Genomic DNA, 6,644 nt, shown 5'->3' with positions numbered 1-6,644 from the left:
AACCCTGAGTACCAACTCTGGCAAGACCCCATCTGTGGCGATTTTCTGTGGAACCCCTGGGAAATGAACCCAGTGGGATAGTTAGGGCTAATGTTGATGTTTCTTTTTAAAACGTTAATTTATCCAAAGAGTAAATGGGAGAGAAAGGGAGAGACAGAGACAGAGACGGAGCGCCCTCCCGGCAGGGTCTTTTTTTTTTTTTTTGCTATAGTGCGCGTGCGCTCGCCAGACAGGCAGAGAGAGACATAGAGACAGAAATCAAGAAATCACCCCCCAGGGGGGATGGTCACGCCGCAATCCCTTCTCCTCCATTCTCCTCTCGGGATCTTGGGCACGCACGCACACGCGCCCAGCGTGAGTTTTTTAAGCCACCGGGTCCGGGACTCGGACCATGGTCGACTACGTGGGAGTCCAGCGACATAGCTGTTACGCCAACTGGTGATCCCCCAGACAGGGTTTTGATGCTGTGACCCTCCTGCAGCCATGGCCAGCCCCAGAGGTGGGCACCACGGGCTGGCATGCCCAGAGGTCTCTGGCCTGGATGTGGCCGCCTGCCGTCTGGGCTGCTCTCGGGGCCTCATCGCCTGCTGCCCTGCTGTCCGGCGCCAACTTCCTCATCCCTGTGGTAACGAGGGACGTCCCGTGGCCCCCAGGGTGTGTGGAGAGAGAACTCCCACACCAATGAGGACGAGAAAGACCCCCTCTCTGGCACACTCGTCTCCCCGTCTCCAGCTTCTCTGCGACGCAGGTGGAAGGAGATGACGGGAAGTCTGGGTCTGCCAGGAAGGAAGGGGACCCTGTAGACGAGGTCCCGCCCTTGTCTGGACAGTGACCGGCTGGCGTGGAAGGCCGACTTGTTCTGACGAGACAGAGGGGGGGAGGCGTGCTGGGAAAAACGGAGAGCAGGCACACATAAGGATGTTGGGGCCGGGCAGGGGGCAGAGAGAGGAGAGAGAGACAGAGACAGACTCCAGGCTCCTCTGGGAAAAACAGGATGTGGGACCAGCAGACGGCATAGTGGTTACATCGCTAGACTCCCACGTGGCCGACCGTGGTTCAAGTCCAGACCCACTGGCTTGAAAATCACTCCGTGTGTGCGTGTGTGTGTGTGTGTGCGTGTGTGTGTGCGTGCGAGCCCAAGGTCCGGGGAGGGCAATGGAGGGGCTGACTGCAGCATGGCCAGCCCCTGTGGGATGATTCCTCACTTCCCCTCTCACCGTTTGTGTCTGTCTGTGTCTCCCACCTCGGAGTGTGGCGCGCATGTGCCCTAAAGCAAAAACCTCTTAAACAAACAAACAGAAAATGTAGAGGTTGGTACGACCCTTTAAGCCGTAAGATGCATGCTGTGACCCCGGCCGCCCTCTCCCGTTACCCCGACTCCCCGTAGCTGCTGTTGTAGGGATCTGCTTGCCAGCTTGCTTTAACCTGGGAAGTCTTCGTTTTCAGAACATGGAAGTTCACTACTGAGAAAAGTCTTAATGTCATGGCCAAATTTGTGGAGCAGGTGAGCACCTCTTAGTCCGAGAACTCAAAATCGGAAGTGCTCCGAACCCGGGAGGTCTTGAGCCCTGACATGACGGTACACTGAGCAATTCCACACCTGCTCTGGGCAGCCTGTCAGTCAGAACACTGTGGAAACCTCCCGAGGCTGCGCGCGGTGTGCACAGATGCACGCGGACGTCGTGTTTAGACCTGGTCTCCATCCCGAGGTGTTCTAGTCACATGTATGTAAATATTCCAAAAGAAAGCCCACAGCAACCTCAACCCAGCGCGATTAAGCCCGCGCTTCAGGTAAGGGGACCGGCGTCCGTCATTCGGGCTCAGACTTCGCAGGGCCGGGCCGGGCCGGGGCCACTTCCTCTGATGGGAAATAGATTCCCGGGCTAGCGCCTGGCCGAAGGCCTCACACTCTCAGCAAACCACCTCACAGGCCCGCGAGGAGGGAGCACACTTTCCTGGGGCAGAGGGATGCTTCCGTGAGCCTCTGGAATCCCTCACCGTGGAGGGAGTGTCCCCAGATTCTTGGCCTGAAGTCCTGACCCCCAGGTGTGCTTTGGGATGGAGCCTGGGGAGGTGGTGGGGAAGGGGGACAGCAGGAGGCCCCTCACATGGAACCCTTGCCGTGCAGAAGCAGCTTCGTGCCAGTCCGCTAGGGCGACTGGGAAGTCTGTAGCTCCGCCTTTCGTATCTGTAGCACCAGGTCGCCTGGGCGGAGGGGACGCGCCTGTTTGCTCACGTCGCTCCCCCTACACTCGTAGCCTGCTGCCACCTTTAGAAAGCCCTCGGTCCCTCAGTCACGCTGGATTTCGTTTGTGAACATGAGCTTCGGGATTCAGTTACGCCTCTTGTGTTTGTCAGTAAGGTTTGGAACATTGAGAGGCTGCAAGTTTGGAAGTCTGCTGTCCTGGTTTCCTGATGGGAGGCCCACTGGCCCCCAGAGCCACTGCCCCCATCATTCCTGACCCTGTTTCCTTTCCTCGTGGCCCAGGTGAGGCACCTGCCCATCACGTGTTGTCACGAAAGTTCTCTGCTACCGCCACCCACCTGGTCTGCTGTCTGGTGGCCACTGTCCCCGCACAGGGCAGGATGGCTGCAGGGTGGCCTCGACACACATGGCAGTCCACAAGGAGGAACCCAGTGATGCTGAAGGCTGGCGGGTGAGGTGAGAAAGCTAAGGTCAAACCAGAGAGGAAAAGTGGGAGACTGCACGTGTCTTAGTAATGAGATATGACAGTTTGTATTTTCATATTAGACAGATACCGCTCTCGTTTCTGTAATGACCTGTGAGGCTGTGCACTGTGTGGGCCAGCCACAGTGTGGTTTGGTCGTGGAGGTATAAGTCAGATCTGAAGTGAAGAAAGTGCGAGTAGTCAGAGCCGTGTGTACCCACACGTCGGGCCAGGCATGTGGGTGAGCACCAAGTAAGCGTGGGCCATCTTGGAGGACTTGCAGGGGAGAGGCTTGAATGAGGACAAAAATCGGAAGCGATACTTTTATAAAAAGGATAACTGAGAAGACTCCGGACTGATAAGCACAACTTCTGTGTCGGGAAGGAGGCTGGGAGGAAGCAGGGCAAAGCCTGTAAGCATGCCAGTGGGGCAGTGATGGCAGAACGGCTGTGCACAGGCCCCATCAGACCCAGCCACCCTGCTCCCTGGCAGAGTGATGGCGGGCCGCATGGGGAGGCAGTGGGTAGGAGCGTCCACGATTCACCACGGGGGGTGATTTCTGCCCAGAAAGCAACTCTCTGAGAGCATTTCCGGGAGTGGTAAGCAGTGAAGGAGGAACGCAGGCCAGGCAATGAGGGCGCTATGGTGAGCGAAGGTTGGTGCCTCAGGAATGGTGGCCAGGGAGGCCTTCTGGACAGAATGCATGAGCTGAGCTCCAGGCGGCGATGGGGCCTTTGTGAGATGGTCCGAGGAGATGCCCCAGAGGGAGTGCCTGGTGGGACGAGAGGGGGATGTACTTGGAGGCATGGCGTGCCAGAACCTTGGGGCGAGTCCCACCAGTTGTGCTAAAACTTCTCTAGGGCGTGGTAACTTTTGCTACCTGTTCCGTTATTTTCGACCTTCCGATAGCCACACTGAGACAGAGACACACGAATACGCCACCTTTCCTCTGTGCTACTCTTGCATTTTTAGCAGCTAGTTCAGTGCCTGGCACTCAATGACTTTTTTTTCTAAGAACACAAATTTATCATTAACAAGAAACTACAGTAAGGCAAGAAGCTTGGCGATGTCCAGTGCAGACACACCATCGCTCTAGCACGAGCAAAACATTTCCATGGGTCTGAGATGTCACAACTACAGCAAGGCAGGACTTCAGAGAATTCCGAGTGTCTGTTGGGTTCCTGGCTCCCCCAAACACAATGACAGTAATAGAAATCAGTGGCAGCTCTAACTCCATGCCTTGGTCCATTTCAGTTTCAGTGGGGAGTCTTGGGATGGCTCCCCCTTTCTCTGCTCTTGGGGTTCATCTCTGAGATTCTCTTTCTGCATTTGTCACTCCTGCCCTCTTTCCCAGGTCTGGATGTCTGTCTCTTTTTTTAGATTTGGGAAATTTTCAGCTAATATTTCCTGAAATAAACTTTCCCATGCCTTTTCCCATCTCTCTGCCTTATGGGATACACAATATACACGTTATCATCATTTTCAACATAGTTTTCTTCTTCCTGATTGTTCAGACTGTTCCTAAGTGTGTCTTTAGTTGTGGAGACTCTTCTACATGGTCTAACTTGCTGCTTGCTGCAGAACTTTTTGCTTTCTGTATTATATTCTTCATCTCTAGAATTTCTGTTTTATTCTTTTAAAAGAATCCTACTGCTATTGAATTTCTCCTACATACCGTGGAATGCCTTCTCATCGTCTGAAATTGCCTGTCTGTATTCTACTGTGTCTCACTGAGTTCTGGAATCAATGTTCTAAAACCCGTTTCTGACATTTCTATGATTCCCCGAATCTTGTCTTGTTAGTGGAGAGCTCATATGCTCCTTGAAGAGAGTCCATTCTCGTTTCCATGTGTCTCATGTCCTTGTGCTGCTGCCTAAGCATTGGTGGAACACTCCCTTCTCCCCATGAGGGGACAGGCTCCCTTGTGCCTGCGGCAGCTGCTGCCCTGTGGGGCTGCTACCTGACTGCCTGGAGCCTGTGGAGGGCCCGGGGCTCTTCCTCCAGCTGAGGTGTGAGTGCAGGTACAGACTCAAAGTTAGTAACCTTCCGCCCTGAATGGGCTGCACACCAGGGCAGCATGGTGCTGGCTGAGGGGCTGAGGTCAGGGCAGCTAGCTGTTGAGTGTGCCATTTGTGTGCGCTCCCGGGAGGTAGAGAACTCCACCCACCCCAGTGGCTGAGGCTCCCCAGCGTGGCCCTGCCTTGCAGGTGGTTTGTCGCAGGGGGAGGGAGGAAGGCTGTTGCTGGAGTAGCAGGGGCTCCACTCTGGGAAGGCTGCCCCTACACTAGCATGGGGCAGTGCTCACAGCCGCCAGCAGGTGCACAGTGACCTCTGAGTGACCTCTGAGGGGGCCTCTGTACCACTGGCAGGTGCTTGCCGATGTGCGGCTCCCGGTGGTCCTCTGCAGTGCTAGCAGGGGAGGCACCACGTGGACCCCTTGAGCACTAGTGTCGGAGGTGCGGTGGGCTGTAGCGCTAGCAGGTGCCAGTGGGCACAGAGGAGGCTGTCTGGGTGGGCCGCCATGCCATGGCCCCACCTCTTCACTCCATCTCTTCACACCAGTCCCTGGTGCCTGCCTCTTGGTCAGCTGCCTGCCTCTCCCCTGCTCTCGCCCTCGGTTCAGGGAGCTCTCCAGAAGGTGTGCTGTAGGTGGCAGGGACGGGGCAAGAAGCTGTTTCTGGAGTTTTATGACCGGGGAGGGGAGCGCCAGGGCGTGCCTGCGGTTAGTCAGGGGAGTGTCTGTTTCTTCGGTTTGTTTGGTCTTTCTGCAGGGAGAGAGGGTGTGCCCACAGACAGTGCGCTCCTTGGAGTGGTCCCCGCTGGCTGGCCACCCCCAGGAGGGGACAGGACTGCCACATTCCTGTTGTGAGCTCTCCGTGCAGCTGTCCATGCAGGCCTGCTGGGACTTGGGGACTCTGGGCCATGGAGGCCTGCAGCCCTCTGTCCTGTGTGGGCTTCCCTTCAGCATCGCTCAGTGCTCAAGTGGTCCTGTTCTGCAGCGTTTGGGGCCTGGGAGTTGGGTGTCCCAGGAGACCCCTCCCTGGAGTCTGGCAGCCCTAAGAGTCCCAGGAACTTCCTTCACTGGCCTGGCTGGTGGAGCGCTGGGCTCTGGGGCAGCTGGAGGGTCCTCTGGGGCAAGTTGGAGGCTGCCAGGGTCTCTTGCTGACCCTCTCCCAGCCAGGTCCAGCAGGCGGGAGCTTTGATTCCCTTTCCACGTCTCAGAGAACTTCAGATCCTCCCTTGGCGATTTTGGAACTGCGGTTGGGTGTGCCCGTGTGACTGCTACTGAATGTCGACGGCCGATGGACGAGACGCACGCCAGGAGCTTCCCAGCGGCCGTCCTGGCCTTCTTCGAGGTAGTGCGCGGTGCTCTGTTTGTCTGTTTGGTTTTTAATTGCCAGAGAGTGTGTGTGCTTGTAGACTTGCCAGAGAGAGAGAGAGAGAGAGGGAGGGAGTACCCCAAACGGGGCGTGGGCACACCGTAACCCCCTTGCCTCCATCTCTCCCCGCTGCCAGAACTTGAACATGTTGCACACGCCTCCAGGGCTGGGATTCATATGGCACCTGGATTCATATGGGACCTGGCACCTGGATTCATATGGGACCTGGCTTCTTTAACCACTGGGCAATGGGGCCCGCCTTTCTGTGCTCTTACACCGTGGGGACACTGCCCTTCTCATATGGCAGTCAGCCATGTGGGACCTGGCTTCTTTAACCACTGGGCAATGGGGCCCGCCTTTCTGTGCTCTTACACCGTGGGGACACTGCCCTTCTGGCCCACCCCTCCCCAAACCTGAGCAAGGCCTTCTTGGAGTATGAGTCGTGTGCTCTAAGGAAGCAGCCCCCAGAGCCCCCTAGGCTGACCCTCCTCCCCATTCTCTACCTGGCTCACACCCACCCCTCTCCCCACGGACCCCTGTTGGCTCCAGATGCCAGCACTGTCTTGTTCACCCTGAACTGAGCAGAGCACAGAGC

At 56.7% G+C, this 6,644-nt stretch overlaps 1 long non-coding RNA gene across 1 annotated transcript in view; it reads left to right on the top strand.

Annotated features, from left to right (window-relative positions):
* LOC114007362 (uncharacterized) overlaps positions 1 to 6,002 on the top strand; it is a 40,147-nt gene extending 34,145 nt beyond the window's left edge. The window contains exon 3 of the long non-coding RNA XR_003548992.1: positions 5,847 to 6,002. This is a non-coding gene — a long non-coding RNA (uncharacterized LOC114007362). The remainder of the gene's footprint in view (positions 1 to 5,846) is intronic.
* Positions 6,003 to 6,644: the final 642 nt, after the last annotated feature.

Source organism: Tupaia chinensis, unplaced genomic scaffold (genome assembly GCF_000334495.1).
Source record: "Tupaia chinensis unplaced genomic scaffold, TupChi_1.0 Scaffold000161_1, whole genome shotgun sequence".
Classification (NCBI taxonomy): Eukaryota; Metazoa; Chordata; class Mammalia; order Scandentia; family Tupaiidae; genus Tupaia; species Tupaia belangeri.
Note: the sequence above shows the minus strand (reverse complement) of the source record. Positions and strands in the feature narration are given on the sequence as shown.